This window comes from Macaca mulatta, chromosome 10, assembly GCF_049350105.2.
Source record: "Macaca mulatta isolate MMU2019108-1 chromosome 10, T2T-MMU8v2.0, whole genome shotgun sequence".
In the NCBI taxonomy this organism is placed as follows: Eukaryota; Metazoa; Chordata; class Mammalia; order Primates; family Cercopithecidae; genus Macaca; species Macaca mulatta.
This window is the reverse complement of record NC_133415.1, coordinates 56,557,656-56,577,083: the sequence shown is the minus strand read 5'-3', so window position 1 is coordinate 56,577,083 and position 19,428 is coordinate 56,557,656.

Here is a 19,428-nt window from a genome sequence, read left to right as displayed (position 1 = left end):
CTGTCTAACCTCCATCCTGCATATAATCTCATGCTCTTTCTCTTTGGTAAATTTTCCTTCTGCGAACCAAATTTTTCTCCAAAAACTGCTTTGTGATTACACAGCTGCTACCAGGTAGAGCCAGATCATGAATCCAGACAGTCAGAATAAATAGTGTGGTAATCATTATATCATGTAAAAATAGATTTTTTTCCAGGGAAAATTTTACTTTAAAGTTCACTTCTTCCTTATCTAATGAAACGAATAGCAGAGATTATGTTTCAAAGCACTTTGATGATATATGAAATTATTAGGCACAAAACAGCTTTTAAAAGGAAGTTATTACAATGATGAGTCAGTTTCAAAAATCTAAGTGTTTTGGTTCAACTGAGTGCAATTACTCACATTTGATAATTCATTATAAATGCTAGGCTCCATATCTCATTTTTCTTCCAACTATTCAAATTTTATGTTCATCCAACAGCTGTATTCAAGGTAAATTTGAAAAATGTGGATCATTTTCTGTGCTGCTGGGTACCTGTTTCTAGGAATGATGCTTCCTTGTTTTTCTCTTCAATGGCATTATCAAAACTCTAGTCAGTTAATCATCAAAGGAATTGCACAAACAATATTTTTCAATTGCATCAAACATAACAAAGCTTGTCAAATATATTTTTAAACAAAATTTCTATGACAATAATGAACCAGACACTAACATCTGTCAGGCATCACAGTTTCTGTGTCATCCCTAAACTTGTCAAAATGTCATGACCATCCCTATGCAAATTTATCTGCTTGAGATTTTATATGTTCCTTTACCAAAAAAGGATCCTTGAACGATATGCATATCTTTGAACACTCAAACCTAAATGATAACTAAATGTTACAGGGAATAGAAGGTCTGTTTTTTTACATTTTTATGGGTATGTAGTGGGTATTTTTGACTTCATGTGAAATCTCTTTTAAAATACTCTCATCTATTAAGTAATTAACACAGTCTTATAACACATCCATTGCCAATTAAATTATGAGATATTTCTATGATGCTGTACTTTAAATGAAACCCTAGAAGCATGCCTATGATATTAGAAGAGAAAAGGAAAAAGAAAGATTAAGTGAATTTCTTGCACCGTTTTTTCTGTCCACGAGGCCCCAGAATGTGATCAGTACCTATGATCCACAATAGATTCCAAACTGAAAATGAAAAAATACATCAAACAGGGATCTGAAGAGGCGAAAGAAAGTCCTCAGCTCAGACAGCATCCAAGCCCACATTCTAATTTGGTAACTAAATTGAGGGTATTTGAATATAATAAGGGTCTGTCAACTACTTGGCCCATAGACAAACAACATTGATCTTGGTAAATTGATGCTATTTCTCTATATTTGTGCTCCAAAAGATTATTTCTTGATTTTTCATCCCAACATGAATGAACTCTTCAGTGAATAGTCTTTTTAATTTTTTTTATTTTTATGCTCAAACAATATATGATGTTCCATACTAACTAAATACTAATGTGTTTGTTCTGTTTTGATGTTTTTGTATTAATATTTTCTATTGTAATGCATTATGTATGCATAAACAATATTATACTTAAGTTACCAAGAAAATAATATGAAGCATAACATTAAGGCCATCACTTAGCCTTCAAACAAGACCATTTCCAATAACTTGCATCTACCGTTGTGCCATTCTCTTGTCCCACCCCGCTTGTGTCTTTTTAAAAAGATAACTACAATTCTGCATTCTGTGTTTACCAGCTTCTTGCTCTAGTTTTATCATGTGCCTAAGGAGTATACTGCATAATTTTGGGATTGTTTTTAAATTTTATAGTTAGATATAATAGTGTGATCTTCCAGGACTTGCTAGTTTGTCTTGATGCTTCCAAAGGTTCATCCCTGATGTCATGGTTAGATACAGGCCATTTTTTTTTATGGCTTTGTATATTCAACTGTGTGAATGCATTCCAACTTATTTATTCATTTCTCTGTCAACATGCTTTTGAATCATTTCCAGTTGTAGGAGGCATATTTCTTCCCAGTCCCCTTCTTTCTTTCTTTCTTCACACAAACGTTGCTTCTATGTTCTCTAGGATGTGTGCACAAACTGTTCATTAAATATGTGTTTCTTCTTTATACTGGGCACGCAACTAGACTACATTTTGCAGATCTCCTTGGAATAGTCATGTGACCGAGCTGTAGCTGAGGTAATGGTGAGCCAAAGTCTGATACATCTGAGATACAGCTTTCAAGTCATGTGTTTGCCCTTCCAATGACCAGCAGAACAGCATCTCTTTCGTTTGTCTCTTTCCCTGTCCACCAGCAGAAAATAAGGGGCTCAGAATATGTTGGAGACACAATGCACAAATAACCTGGATCTCTGAATGTCCACGTGGAAAAAGTCTCTCATGGCAAGTGATACATATTTGGACTATTATTTGAATGAGAAATAAGCTTCTATATTATAGACTTCATTTATACATTTTGTAATGTAGTTGCTAAAACTATTCATATTCCTCTAACTTAGTGGTTCAGTGAGTAGAATTTTTCTATCGCTTAAAGGAACATTTGACATTATCTGTCACATGGGACCACAGTGAGGTGAGGTACAATCCAAGAGCACATTAAATTCTGTGCCCTAAGCACCTCACTCTTATAAAGGCTTGCTCCTGGCATCTAGTAGATAGAAACCAGGATGCTGCTAAACATCCTAAAATGCATTTCCCCACAGCAAAGAATTATCTTACCCAGAATATCAACAGTGCCAAGGGTGAGAAAACCTGCGCTAATTAATATACAAGCAGATAACAAATGAGAACTTAATGAGTGGTAGTTACCCTAATGCAGCTTAAAGTCAACTCTTTAGATTACATTTCTGTGGCCGTCCAATTGCATCCAATGGTTCAACAATCCAAATTCACAATGGCATGCCAATTAAATAAAGAACATGTCTTCAATATTTTTTTTTTACTTTTTAAAATTACACACATGCTCCTAGAAAGTACAAAATACAAGTGCATAGAAAAATAATTACTCTCATTTTAGTAGTGTTTTGTTATATATATTTAATCAACCAACAGATCAGGAACTAAAATGTAAATACTAATATTTGATAATCCACAAATTTTTTTATAATTTTACATACATTCATTTTAATTTTTTAAATTATACTTTAAGTTCTAGGGTACATGTGCACAATGTGCAGGTTTGTTACATATGTATACTGGTGCCATGTTGGTGTGCTGCACCCATCAACTAGTCATTTACATCAGGTATAACTCCCAATGCCATCCCTCTCCCCTCCTCTCTCCCCATAATAGGCCCCGGTGTGTGATGTTCCCCTTCCAGAGTCCAAGTGATCTCATTGTTCAATTCCCACCTATGAGTGAGAACATGCAGTGTTTGGTTTTCTGTTCTTGAGATAGTTTGCCGAGAATGATGGTTTCCAGCTGCGTCCATGTCCCTACAAAGGACATGAACTCATCCCTTTTATGGCTACATAGTATTCCATGGTGTATATGTGCCACATTTTCTTAATCCAGTCTGTCACTGATGGACATTTGGGTTGATTCCAAGTCTTTGCTATTGTGAATAGTGCCGCAGTAAACATACATGTGCATGTGTCTTTATAGCAGCATGATTTATAATCCTTTGGGTATATACCCAGTAATGGGATGGCTGGGTCATATGGTATTTCTAGTTCTAGATCCTTGAGGAATCACCGTACTGTTTTCCACAATGGTTGAACCAGTTTACAATCCCACCAACAGTGTAAAAGTGTTCCTATTTCTCCACATTCTCTCCAGCACCTGTTGTTTCCTGACTTTTTAATGATTGCCATTCTAACTGGTGTGAGATGGTATCTCATTGTGGTTTTGATTTGCATTTCTCTGATGGCCAGTGATGACGAGCATTTTTTCATGTGTCTGTTGGCTGTATGAATGTCTTCTTTTGAGAACTGTCTGTTCACATCCTTTGCCCACTCTTTGATGGGGTTGTTTGTTTTTTTCTTGTAAATTTGTTTGAGTTCTTTGTAGGTTCTGGATATTAGCCCTTTGTCAGATGAGTAGATTGCAAAAAGTTTCTGTAGGTTGCCTGTTCAGTCTGATGGTAGTTTCTTTTGCTGTGCAGAACCTCCTTAGTTTAATTAGATCCCATTTGTCAATTATGGCTTTTGTTGCTGTTGCTTTTGGTGTTTTAGACATGAAGTCCTTGCCCATGTCTATGTCCTGAATGGTATTCCCTAGGTTTTCTTCTGGGGTTTTTATGGTATTAGGTCTAACATTTAAGTCTCTAATCCATCTTGAATTAATTTTCATATAAGGAGTAAGGAAAGGATCCAGTTTCAGCTTTCTACTTATGGCTAGTCAATTTTCCCAGCACCATATATTAAATAGGGAATCCTTTCCCCATTTCTTGTTTTTGTCCGGTTTGTCAAAGATCAGATGGCTGTAGATGTGTGGTATTATTTCTGAGGGCTCTGTTGTGTTCCATTGGTCTATATCTCTGTTTTGGTACCAGTACCATGCTCTTTTGGTTACTGTAGCCTTGTAGTACAGTTTGAAGTCAGGTAGCGTGATGCCTCCAGCTTTGTTCTTTTGACTTAGGATTGTCTTGGCAATGCAGGGTCTTTTTTGGTTCCAGATGAACTTTAAAGCAGTTTTTTCCAATTCTGTGAAGAAAGTCATTGGTAGCTTAATGGGAATGGCATTGAATCTATAGATTATCTTGGGCAGTATGGCCATTTTCACAATATTGATTCTTCCTATCCATGAGCATGGAATGTTCTTCCATTTGTTTGTGTCCTCTTTTATTTCACCGAGCAGTGGTTCTTGTAGTTCTCCTTGAAGAGGTCCTTTACATCCCTTGTAAGTTGCATTCCTAGGTATTTTATTCTCTTTGAAGCAATTGTGAATGGAAGTTCATTCATGATTTGGTTCTCTGTTTGTTTGTTACTGTTGTGTAAGAATGCTTATGATTTTTGCACATTGATTTTGTATCCTGAGACTTTGATGAAGTTGCTTATCAGCTTAAAGATTTTGGACTGAGATGATGGGGTTTTCTAAATATACAATCATGTCATCTGCAAAGAGGGACAATTTGACTTCTTCTTTTCCTAACTGAATACCCTTTATTTCTTTCTCTTGCCTGATTGCCCTAGCCGGAACTTCCAACACTATGTTGAATAGGAGTGGTGAGACAGGGCGTCCCTGTCTTGTGCCAGTTTTCAAAGGGAATTTTTCCAGTTTTTGCCCATTCAGTATGATATTGGCTGTGGGTTTGTCATAAATAGCTCTTATTATTTTTAGTTACATTCCATCAATATCGAATTTATTGAGAGTTTTAGTATGAAGGGCTGTTGAATTTTGTCAATGGCCTTTTCTGCATCTATTGAGATAGTCATGAGGTTTTTGTCTTTGGTTCTGTTTATATGCTGGATTACATTTATTGATTTGCCTATGTTGAACCATCCTTGCATCCCAGGGATGAAGCCCACTTGATCATGGTGGATAAGCTTTTTGATGTGCTGCTGGATTCAGTTTGCCAGTATTTTATTGAGGATTTTTGCATCGATGTTCATCAGGGATATTGGTCTAAAATTCTCTTTTGTTGTTGTGTCTCTGCCAGGCTTTGGTATCAGGATGATGTTGGCCTCATAAAATGAGTTAGGGAGGATTCCCACAAATTGTTTAATGTTCAAAAAAATGGAAATTACAGGACTAAGAAAATTAAAGTGGATGAAGTGTGACATAAAAGACAAAAACAACCTGCTCTCATAATCTGTCCATATCTTACCATGTGCTTCTAACGTCTTGTTCCATCATGAATTCCTGGGTCAACTAAGCCTTGGATTTGGTGTCTGCCCAAACTGTAATCCGATTTATTAATTTTCCTGGCTGGCCTCAATGTTTGGCTGGAAATCAGGCTCTCTTCCTACTGTTGTGCATCCATTTCTCTGCTTCTAATGCCAGGCTCCATTTAATATTTATTATATTCAGGAAGTCCAAATGGAGGCAATATAGCAAAGTGTTCAGGAACAGAAGCTCTGATTCAAATGCAATTTTTACCACTTTCTGAAATAGAGACCTTAAACTGGATGGAGTCTTCTTGTGACTTACATTCCTTTCTGTAACATGATGATAGTAGGATAATGTGAGGGGCAAAAAGAAGTAACATATGTACAATACTTAGAGCAATAGCTACACATAACAAGTACTCCCAAAAAGGTCATCTTTATTATGCTCAAGTACTTCATTGACTATCTTGCTCTCATATTTTGGAGTTTTCTTATTCTTGTCTGTGTGACTGCTTGCTTGATTTATATTTTACTAACTGATTTGACTTCTAGTTCCTGATCTTTCTTCTTGGCCATCATCTTCTGTTTTACTCTCTGTTCTGCTTTTTGTTCTCATGTTGTATATATTATTGATTCATCCATTTATTCAACAAATGTCTATGGGGTGCCAACTATGTTCTACTCTAGTTATGGCAGTGAATAAAGCAGACAAAAATATCTGCTCTCACAAAACTTAAATTCTATGAACGCATAGAACTGCCCTCATAGAGCTTAAATTTTAGTGGACACTCCATCCATATCTGGAATCATGACAAGACTCTTGATTTCTTCATGGTTACAGATCTGATTTTCTTAGCTAAATTTTAAATTCCATGTATCGGTTGGCTGTTCTCACTGTGCCTTCTAGTCCTGTCTGGTATAAATAAATGACAACAGTTGACCAAGTCTTACCATTGGTTCCAATTCCATAAGTTGCAAACATCAGTGCACAGAAATTAAAACTGGGGCAATGCTGGGTGACCATTTCTCTGATTCTTGAGAGATGTTTATTCAATATTTCACTAGGGTTGAAGCAGATAAAAAGTACTAGAGGTAGCAGACTGCATGAAAAGTCCAAGAAATATTCAGGGGGAAGTTTACCCTGGGATTGTAAACGCTGTGATTTACTTAGATCAAAAGGAGAACTTTTCTGGGCATGCCATTGGTCACAGGGTATTTGGAAATTTCCGCATCATTTGTAGATGTCCTAGAGATATTCTTACACTTCTGACATTGTATTTTTATGTCATTGTTGTCCAGGATCCCAGTAAAAATCCCATTCTGACAAGCGTTTTGTAATTTTATTTTTGATGATTATATAAAATACAAAAACAAGCTGGATAGAGTATATGTCTGATAAAATACACCAATTCTTGCAAAAATTATGTTTTATTAAGCATCACTTCAACTTGCAGAAAGTGAAAATCCTTTGCTATTATACAGCTATCTAAAAGTTACTTTTCTTTTCTTACCTTGGGTTTTATGTATTTCAATGTTTCAATTTTGAAAAACAACCATAGGTAAATTACACAACTGGCTTTAGAAATGAATAATCATGCATTTTCTACATCAGAGAAATGGGGCCTTAAACATATCTTTGAAGCAAATAGAAGATATTCACTTCGCTACTGATTAATGCTAGATGCCTTTTCAGTACACAAGGGAAGGATTAACAATATGTAGGAACATGTAAATGGGGAAAATCAGTCGCTGGTGCCAAAGGGACCATAATGATTGCCTTCCTATGGAACAATAATCCCAGTGTTCATCAAATAGGGAACGGGATTCCTCTTTGGAATATGAAAATCAAGTTTTGTAGCAGTTAAGGGCTATTTTGTGAGAAAACTTCGAGTTGATGGAATGCATGCTCCTGTCATTTGTATCAGAACATTTGTGCTTCAATATAAAGATACTGAACATAGAAACCTACCAAGTGAAACTTCCAAATTCTGAACAGGAAATAGTAGAGTCAGACAATGTTGAGCACTTTTTAGTTGCTTCTGATGTGGACATTATGTGTATTTTCTCTCAAATTTCTTTAACTTTTTGATTAGCTATGTTAGTTTATATGTGGAAATTGTTTTCCAAGTGAATGAAAAGGCTCAAAACCAGTGACTTAATTATACTATATTATCTAATTAAGGTGAAGTACTTTGCAATCCACACATTTGAAATTTATGTACAACAAGAATTAGACTAACGTTCCTCCCTAGTTCCAAGTAGTTCAACAATGAATTTTATTATTTCTTCATGCAGCAAATTAATGCACTACTGGAAAGGTTTAGTCATGTTAGGGTGCATGTCAGTCAGATGACTGTTTAAGATATGACATGTGAATCTCTTGCTCTGTCAATTACATAAATTGTTTTTAAATTATGCTGTAGATCTGCAAACTATCTTGCAAAAAAACAGTAAAAACACTTACTAAGCACCAGAGGCCACAAACTATGGATTATGCAACTTAGCCTTTAGTAAAAGCAGACACACAAAGGTAGTACATCCAATGCTGTTTTCTGTTTCATATAGAAAACCATATGAATTTAATCTATTTTGGATATTCCTGTGAAATTTGAGGAACCTGTGTTACATACACACCTATAAATCTATCTTTGAAATGGGAGTCTCAATATTTCATTGCAAGGACATGTGAAATCCTAGAATCTTGGTCTATCTAGCGTCTGAACTTAGGCTAATTCTAGAAATTTTTAGAAGTATTCCATCTAGGCTACCATTGGATGCACAGTCTTGGCACAACTGAAAATGACAAATGCAACATGTAAGAGTGTTTCAAGAACCATCTTTGTTTAGTTAGCGCTCCTGTAGGTCCTATATTTCTCAGCACCACAATTTTAAACTTTTAACTAATAATATAGAAATGCAATTTTTCTTAACACAGAGTGGCCCTTTCATTATTTTGCTAAGTGGTTAAAGCAAAGTGATGGAAGGATTCCTCAGGGTAGTGAACTTTCTGTTTCTTAGTGAAAGATTGACTGGATACAGGCTGCTGACAATGAAGTATAAGAGACTGGCTTCATTCAAAAACAGCAGCTGTAGCCAATAAAGTAGTTTAAAATAGAATAAAACTACTATGTCTACCTTTTCATTGCCTTTGATTTGTCTCAATAAAATTCGCATTTAAACATAGTAGGATTATCTTGCTTTGCTATGCTTCATATAAAAAACACTGTTCCCATACAAAGAAAGTTTAATTTTTTTTCCAACATTTATTTTCATTATACTTTACTACCACTATGTATGTTGGCACTTTGTATAAACATTCATTAGCTATGGTACAAAAAAGTATGTGTGTGGTCAATCTAAATAAAAGGTTTCAATAATGCTAGTTGCATTTTCGTTAAATATTTGTCTTTCATATACAGCAACCAGATGTAACCTAGGGTTAGTCTCTTTCCAGTATGCAGAATTTAATTAGACTGTTGCCTTAAAATCTTATTGTCTGTAAAAAGCAATGTACCTTCCAAATTTAAAATATTTAGATTCCATTATCTAGTTTGTTGATTTATATGTGACATAATTCTGCTATTAGAGCCATGTCAAAGTAACCATATGGAGGAGTCTTCATATTATTTATGTTAAAGAAAATCAGTCTTTAAAGTGAAGCTATTTAGCCTTCTCTAATAAAGCAAATATTCACTTCTTAGATATAAAAATTGTATGAAAGGAGTAGTAAGTGTTCATAATAGTATAATACTCATCTATTAGAACATAGCCAATGAATGTATAATAATGACAAAGCAGACCAGTACTGACAGGTTTTACAAGATCAAACTGTGTAACTGTAGAATAACTGACGGAAGAAAAAATATTCAGTTCACTTGGTTATGTATTAGCATTATTTAAATTGTATTATTCTTCATTTTAATTTTAAAAATTGTATCAGGGAAGTCACTTTTCTGTAAGTTACCTAAACATATTTTACCATATTATGAATGTTAAACTGATTCTAAATCCACTAGGATAAAATAAAGACATGTAAATTACATACAGCAAATATAAATTTTGGAGTAACTTATGAATTTAGGTTGTATTTTCAGGTATTAATTGATGCTTTCACTGCAGGAGAAGGGGAGAGATGAAAGGGTATGAAAATAATGAGTTATTTAGTTTGGCTCTACATGACTGAAATTCACTAAAGGTAATTAACAACTTCTCCTTTGTCATTCCCAGCCTGGATCTCAAATCAGTTAGTGTAAATCGTCCCATGTGGTGAAGTTTATCTATTTATAACACACTTAAATCTGGGAAATCCACAGCTACACAGCATTAACAGCAGGTCAACAGAGAAGTACATCTGAAATTCAAAATAAACAGAAAAAGACCAGTCAATCTTAGGCTTGTTAAGTACATTTTTATTGATTGTATTTTCTTCCTTCAGCATGAATCAAAAGGACAAAAACTGGTCCTGTGGCTTTTACTCTTTCATTATCCCAGACAAGAAAGAAAGGATAGTATAGAAAATAGGAACATAAAATAGCTGTTTCTGCAAAAATGATCACTTTCCTCATAGCTTCATAATTTACTCCAGGTCCAGAAGGGCCTCAGTTCCTGTGATCACAATGATGGATGACTCCACTTCAGCTACAACAGGCAAAGATGCTGCAAAGTATCACTCTGCAGGATACACAATAGAACCAACGAACCAGCAGGACTGAATGACAAGCAGGGGTGCCAAGGGGAATTCTCTTCAGTGGAAGAGTAGATAGTCATGCTCTGGAATTATTGAAAATGCAGCTTGTAAAGCTTCTTGGCCGGGCACGGTGGCTCACGCCTGTAATCCCAGTACTTTGGGAGGCCGAGACGGGCAGATCACGAGGTCAGGAGATCGAGACCATCCTGGCTAACACGGTGAAACCCCGTCTCTACTAAAAAATACAAAAAACTAGCCGGGCGAGGTGGCGGGCGCCTGTAGTCCCAGCTACTCGGGAGGCTGAGGCAGGAGAATGGCGTGAACCCGGGAGGCGGAGCTTGCAGTGAGCTGAGATCCGGCCACCGCACTCCAGCCTGGGTGACAGAGCGAGACTCCGTCTCAAAAAAAAAAAAAAAAAAGAAAATGCAGCTTGTAAATATTGCTCCCATTGTGGACACATGCATGTGCAACTTGACAGAAATGGGCAATGCTGGCACAGAAGAATGCAAAAATATTTTCCACTTCAGTGCCCGTATTTCTCACATGGCCATATTTTGCATTAAACACAGCTCTAGCTCGATGCCCAGTGGATTGTTGAGAATGTAAGTATACATATTTATATAGCTGGGACTACAGGTGCACACTACCATGCCTGGCTAATTTTTGTATTTTCAGTAGAGACAGGGTTTCATCATGTTGGCCAGGCTGGTCTTGATCTCCTGACCTCAGGTGATCTGCCAGCTTTGGCCTCCCAAAGTGCTGGGATTACAGGCATGAGCAACTTCACCCAGCCTATAGTATGACATTTCTAAATAGCTACTCTGAGAATATGAACCATTCTCCGGAACAAAATTGATTTTATTTCCATGAATATACACTTTATTTATCTTTGAAGAAAGTCCTATAATGTACACAAGGGATATATTTAGCCCATAATGAATATTCATGAGAATGCAGGTTATTAATAAACTTACAGTTGTTTGCTTTATACTTCTGAATTATTTTTATATACACTTCAAAATATAAGCACTTTTTAAAGGCATTTTTCTACTTTGAATTAGGAAAAATGTTTTAAGATAAAATTATTTTTATCAATTTAGTATCAATTAAAAATAAATATATCAAATAGGATACATATACATCACCTTCCCAAGCCCCTGATACACAGCAGGCATTTAAAAAGTGGAAAAAAAAGTTGTTGTAAAATAAAAATATACATGGATATTACATTATTGTATCATTATTATTAATTTTATCCGTTCAGGAAGGGCCAAAATATTATATGAACATCTTCACAGAGACTCACAAATGCTTTTCACTCCAGCTGCAAAGAGTCAAAGTTTTAAAGGAAACTTGTATTATGTGGTATTTTAATTTAGTTTAACATATTTGATATTTTTTAATTAATTACACATTTTAAAAATTCTAATTACCTAGGGGCTATGACACATACAAAACTGTGGGAAAATAACATTTATGTTTTTCTTTCCTTGAGAGCATAGGTCTTCCTTCCTCCCACATTTTATTATACATCACATATACACATATGTAAATATATATATCAATGTATAGCATCTAATTGAGTATTGAACATGAGATGGTACTGAGATTTAGCAGGGTCAGAACAACATTAGAAGCAAAATCAGAAATGATCAGGATAACACTTAAGTCATATCTGTTTAACTTTATTCCCATATTCTTGCCATTCAAAATGTTGGACAGGTGAATGGTTGAGTAAACTGTGGTATATCCATATGATGAAATACCCAGAAATAAAGAATATAAGTTTGACACATGCAATCACTTGCATAGATCGGAAGGGCATTGTGCTTAGTGAAAAAAGCCAATATCAAAAGGACACATAGTATATTACTTCATGTATATAACTTTAATAAAATATCATACATATAGAAAACAGATTAGTTATTTCCAGAGGTTAGTGATTGTAGAGGAATGTGAGATGAATATGACTATAAAATGTGAGGAAGACACTTTTAGTGATGGAAGAGTTCTGTAACTCAATTGTAATAATGGTCACATTAATCAACACATGATAAAATTGACATAGACCTATGTATTCACATTGTACCAATGTCAATGCCTGGTCTTGATATTGTACTACATTATACAAGATGTAACTCTTGGAAGAAACTGTGTAGAATGGTACATGAGACTTTTGTATTTGAAACTTCCTATGGATCTGTGATCTTTTCAAAATAAAAAGCTAAAAAATGCTAAATGTTCGATAAATAAAATAGTAACTACCTTTCATCCAATTCTTACCGTATAAAAATGCTTCACATACATTAACTCATACAATTCAATCTATAGCAGGATCATATTGATGCCATTATTATTCCTAATTTACAGCCTAGTAGCTTGTTCAAGGTCACATAGTTAATAGGAGGAAGGGTTATGATTTTAATCCAATAACCAGCTCCAGAGGATGTGCTCCCAATCGACACATCACAGCGTTTCTCAAAAATAATTCCGGATGGAAGGAAAGAAGGGAGAGAAGGAAGGGAGGGAGGGAGGGAGGGAGATACAATAGCCTGTATATTTACTCAAAGTGAAGACATCATAAAACCCTTTTAACAAACACAGCCTGAGTTTTCAAATTCCCTCTCCATTCAACTTCCTTGACTATAGAGTCCTAATCAGGGTTAAGGGAAGGAGAAATCAAACTAAAGATCATAATGCTGCATGTATGTGGCATTGCATTGCTGGAGTTCTCTGAGTAAACCTTTCTAGAGATGGACATTTTGCACTCTATTGGAAAAGTTATCTTAGTTATAATGTTTCTGAAGATGCATTTGCCATAATGAAAGTAAGCGGTCACATACAATTTGATAGACACCAGCACAACTGACAGGAAAAACTTGAAGTTGAAGGAACTGCCTTTGTTGTATCTAATATTCTGTCACCCCAGATCTATCTTCTTAAATCTCCACATTACTTAGCCTAACCCCATTTTTTTCTATTTTCTAGAAGAACCCACCACATTGATCAGGTGGATTTATTCACATTTTTCCCAAAAATGCTAGGTACATTCCGTCCTAAATCCATCAGTGAGTTATAGTGCGTGTTCCCCATGGATGAACTATGTTCACCAGTTATGACTCTTAGGGGGAACTTCACAAAAGATCGTCAGTGGCATCTATTGGTACCTGTTGGACATTACCTAAAAATTTAGCAACCAACAGATGCTATTCTTATACCTGTTGGTCATGCCCAGGTAGTTACATGTAAAATAATTACACAGAGTTTGAAAATTTCAAGATGTTTGCCCACCTGTATAGTGCCCTTCACTCTCCTCTCCAGCTCTCCAAATATTATCCATAATTCAAAGACCAGTTCAGTCCTACAGGCATATTCCCAGAATAACTTCCCTGAAAATATTGCTTAAATTAATGAAGAACATCTATGGGCAATGCATCTTCAGTAAGATCTAGTGGAAAAAAAGAAATGAAGAAATTTCAATACAATGTAATGAAGATTTTAAATTATTTCTCTCTTGCGAATTTCCATTGCTTGTTTGAACATTCAGGAGAATAGTACTCCTTTCCCATTAAATGTATAAATAAATGTAAGAATGAAGGTTGGCCCTCCCTCCAAATTCATTAAACATTAAATTTTTTAAAGTAAAAGAGATGAGGGCTGTAAAAAAATTAAAATTTGTAATTACTTCCAATATAGAAAATAATTGAAATAGATAAAAACACAACCAAATAGAAATGGATATTGCTGAAAATCACCTTTTTTTTTTTTTTTGAGACAGAGTCTCGCTCTGTGGCGCAGGCTGGAGTGCAGTGGCGCGATCTCCACTCACTGCAAGCTCCGCCTCCCGGGTTCACGACATTCTCCTGCCTCAGCCTCCCGAGTAGCTGGGACCACAGGCGCCCGCCACCTCGCCCGGCTAGTTTTTTGTATTTTTAGTAGAGACGGGGTTTCACCGTGTTCGCCAGGATGTTCTCGATCTCCTGACCCTGTGATCCGCCCGTCTCGGCCTCCTCAAGTGCTGGGATTACAGGCGTGAGCCACCGCGCCCGGCCTAAAAATCACCTTCTTAATTAAATTAGTATCAAAAGTGAAATTACTGTTCTATCCATATTGGTGACATTACTTCTTAAATTATTCAAATGAAAATATATTCTACGGCCGGGCGTGGTGGCTCACGCCTGTAATCCCAGCACTTTGGGAGGCCGAGGCGGGCGGATCACAGGGTCAGGAGATCGAGAACATCCTGGCGAACACGGTGAAACCCCGTCTCTACTAAAACTGCAAAAAAATTAGCCGGGGGTGATGGCGGCGCCTGTAGCCCCAGCTACTCGGGAGGCTGAGGCAGGAGAATGGTGTGAACCCGGGAAAGTGGAGGTTGCAGTGAGCCGATATCGCACCACTGCACTCCAGCCTGGGTGACAGAGCCAGACTTTGTCTCAAAAAAAATAAAAATAAAAATAAAAAGAACATATATTCTACCTGTGAGTTCAGGAAAAATTGACCATAAAGGAATGGTATCATACACAAACAAATATAGCTCACAGTTTTCGCCTAGCAATGAAGTGTTTACAGAACAAGTTACAGATTATTCTGCAATACGAAACAATTCTAAAGTGTTTTTAATCTTAAAATTCAAATTAGAAGTGAAATGATGTTCTTATTTCAGCAATGAATACAGAAGTGAAATGACTTGATTTTTCTGACGACTGTATTTTTCAGTGTTCATCTGGGTTTAATACTTTAAAGATTCCCTTTTATTCCTTAACTAATATTCTGTTTGTGAATGTAAACACCTTTTTCAGTTCCACTTATTCTGTAGAAGGACCCTTCCACATCAAGGATTAACACAATATGCATCATGGGTTCAAAAAGTTCAATTTGCAGCTCTCCTTAGCAAATCATGAGAACCACCTGGACTGACTGATGTGGAGATTGAAAGTAACTGATCCTGCAATTGAGAAGCTTTTTGAAACATGAAATTAAACAAGATGATATTAAGCATTCTGAAGTTCATCAGAGTGGCACATCAAATGTGTTACTAGCTGTTCATTTTCCTTCGTATTTTTATGAAGACCCTTGACTAGCAGAGTGGAACAGAAACAGAAGGTAAAATAGTGAGCTATTGATGCAGTGATCAAAGACACACAGCTGGTTTACTTTGTTATAATAAGCATTTTATGTGGTACATGAAGACTTTGATCCCTTGATAAATGTCATTTGTAGGTGAGCAATTATTAATAGGATTGTAAGACTTAATATGCAAGGATAACCATTAATACAAGTAGACTCTTGTAAAGTGAATTAGCAATCATTTTACTTATGAATAAACACATACTATTTCAGGTCATTTTCTTATTGTTTCTTGAAAAAAGTCTTTTATAAGTCCAGTTAAATGTTATCTAATTTTCGCATCATATTTCATGGTTAACAAGGCTTATTTTCTTTCTTTACTGATTTTAAAAGCTAAATTTCACTGGGGATATATCTTTTGTTTAAGGCTGGGTAACTGATAACCTAAGCCAAGACCCAAAGTTTGTTATTTTCTTTATTTCCAGCACACAATATTTTCCATCATGGTATATAACATCTTGCTAAAGAAGCAATGTCTTTTTAGCAAGACAATTGAAAAGCATGAACATTGGTTTACTAGAAAGATTTTTATTGTTCCATATTATTTACAACTATTTGCTTATTTCCATGTATAAAATGGCATTGATTCAATAGACTTCTTCCACATTTGCATGATATTCAGCTATACCACTAACTCAGGCACTATCCATATGACTCCAGAATTAAAGCAATATCTGACAAGAGGGTCCAGTGTGACCTCCCAACTGAATTAGAAGATAGGCATTTTGTGATTTGAGGAAGACATCCTGTGAATTTACAAATGTCCAGGAAGTGATACAAAAGAGAAACAAAAGACTTCAGTCTAGTTAAAAGTAGTGCCACTATTTGTTGAAATGCAGAAAGCTGTAATAAGTATCATTCCGAAATCTGGGGATAAGGTACAGAAAATGGCATCTCCCAATATAATCTTGGACATATTTGTCATTAAGGAACACAATGAAATATGACAAATTGTACAGCAACTTTTAAAAATTGCTAATAACACCTTCCTTTCTTGTTCAGATGATGCTCTGAGACATTGCCATTTATTTTGACTGCCTCTTTTTAAACAAACTTCCACTTAGGAACTTTAAAACCACCTATAAACCAATAGTCACAAAATAAGTGGGGAACTCAGTGTCTAAGCATTGTTGTTCTGCCAGACACAGTACTGTGCACTTACATAAATGCTATGATTTGAGCATGACAATAATGAAATAGGAATTGTACTTTTATTCCATTTTTACAGGTGAAAGAAATTGAGGTCTATAAATCAAATAATATGTTCAAATTCATAAGGGTTTTGATTTTAGAACTTTTAGATTTTTTGTTTAATACCTATTATTTTAAATAATTCGACTCAACTCAGAAGTTAAAAAATACTAAAAGGAATGACCGTGTTATTTTCAGCCAGCTTTTCCCAATGATTACATCTAACTTAACCTAGTACATTGCCAAAGTCAGGAAATTGACATTGTTTCTATACCATTAACTCAGGTTCAGACCCTATTCATATTTTGAAGGATTTTACATGTACTCTTGTGTAGGTGTGTGTGAGTGCATGTGTGATGTGTGTATAGATCTATGAAGTGTGGATTTATGTAACCATTACCGTAATCTGGATGCAGAACAGCTCTATCACCACAAAGAAAGTGTAACATGTTTTCAGGTTATCCCTCACTAATCACATCTTCCAACCAACCCCAACCCTTGGCAGCCACTGATCTGTTCTCCATCACTAGGATTATGCTATGTAATTCAGGTATTTTTGAAGCCAAAACTCATGAGGTTGCAAAATAAATAATAATGTTTTATAAAATGTTATTTTCAGTCTTTATAAATGGCACACTGTAGCACATATTCCAATGTGCTATACATGTGTAGGTGGCAAAGCTTGAACATGGATCTAAGTGCCTGAATGTAAAAAATATTGTACGCTTTTATCACAACATCCCCATTTGTAATCTTTTCCCCCAAAAGCTAGTAGTAGTGATGTTTGCTTTCTCTTATTTAAACTATCAGAATTATAGTCATTACTAATTGAAAGTGTGTTTGAATAATGCCTGATTGCACTTACATAAGGTATCTAAAATAGTTAAACTCCTAGAAACAGAGTAGAATACTGGTTGCCAGGGACTGGAAGGAGGGGAAATGGGGGTTGCTATTCAATGGGTATAAAATTCAGTTATAACAGATGAATAAGTTCTGGAGGTATGCTGTCAACAGAGCACCTATAGTTAACAAGATTGTATTGTGCAGTTAAAAATTTATTAAGAGGATATGTCTCATGTTAAACATACCTACTTAATTAACAGAAAAAAGCATGGAATATTTTATGCATAAAAATTACATATATGCCTGAATTTCACATTTCGTTTCACAAATTGAACTGGTGCTGAAAAGGTATTTTTATATTGAAAAACATCTAGCTGAAGGAGAAGTTACAAATTAGGGATCATTCATAAATAAAATATCATCCTAGGGACTGCTGCTGTTTTTCTATTTTGAATGCCCTCCACAATTAGTCTTACTAATTACTTTGACTCAATGCAAAATAATGATTTCTTAAGAGACAATAGAGAGTAGAGAATAAGTCCATTCTTGAGAAAATTTGTAGTTAGTCAAAGTAATTTTTCATCCTCTTTTCTTATTTAAACCTCAAGTACTCTCTGAGACTCTCTGCTCTTCTTTTCTAGTGTAAATTATGCCAGCTATCCAGAGAGTCAGGGCTTTCTCTAACCGCTCCTCCCTAGAGATGTCAACAGACTTTTACTCAGCTAGACTGTCTAGTTGTCTGTCTTCATATCAAATTCACAAGACCTGTGGACCATTCTCTTAGGCCCTTGCGGGGCAGTGCATAATATATTCCATGCTAATTATCTAATGAAGTTCACTAAGTTAATATTTTATTATACCACATAAAATATTCTTAGATCTAACGGTACAAAAATTTCCAATTATGGGCCGGGCACGGTGGCTAGCACCTGTAATCCCAGCACTTTGGGAGGACGAGGTGGGCAGATCATGAGGTCAGGAGATCTAGGCCATCCTGGCTAACACTGTGAAACCTCATCTCAACTAAACATACAAAAAAAGCTGGGAATGGTGGCAGGCACCTGTGGTCCCAGCTACTTGGGAGGCTGAAGCAGGAGAATGGCACAAACCCGGGAGGTGGAGCTTGCAGTGCACCCAGATCAGGCCACTGCACTCCCACCTGGGTGACAGAGCGAGACTCCGTCTCAAAAAAAAAAAAAAAAAAAAAAAAAAGAAAGAAAATCCAATTAAGTCACTCCTTTGAATTACATCTAAAGGCTAATTTAAAGAGGGTATCACAAAAATAGAAATGATAGTGACAGAAAATGGTCCCAATCTTCACTGCACTGTTGCTGAGACCACCTTGCCATTCATGATTATAGAATGCCTTTCAGGTAACATAAAAAGAGCAAGTGTTAAAATGGAACCTTACTACACCCATGTGTAACAGGCAGGACCTCTGAATAACTATAATAATAGTTATTCATAGTTTACAGATGAAGCAGTTAGATTCGGCCCAGGTCACTGGCTTATTAAATGACAGGCTAAGACAGAACCAAGTTTTATTCTCAAATAAGACCATAAAGAAGAGGATTGATCCAAATGAATTATAAACATTTCTTACAGCCCCAGTAACAATAATTGATAAGCTAATGATTTCTTTAATAAAAATCTGATAGGACAAGTAGAATGTAACAGAATCAACATGATCTGTTAATCAGATTTGGGTAGTAGTTGGTAGCTAAATTTTGGATACTCATGGACATAAAGATGACAATATTTATGACTTTAAAGGTGGCCATTCCACAGTTTCAGAATTTCT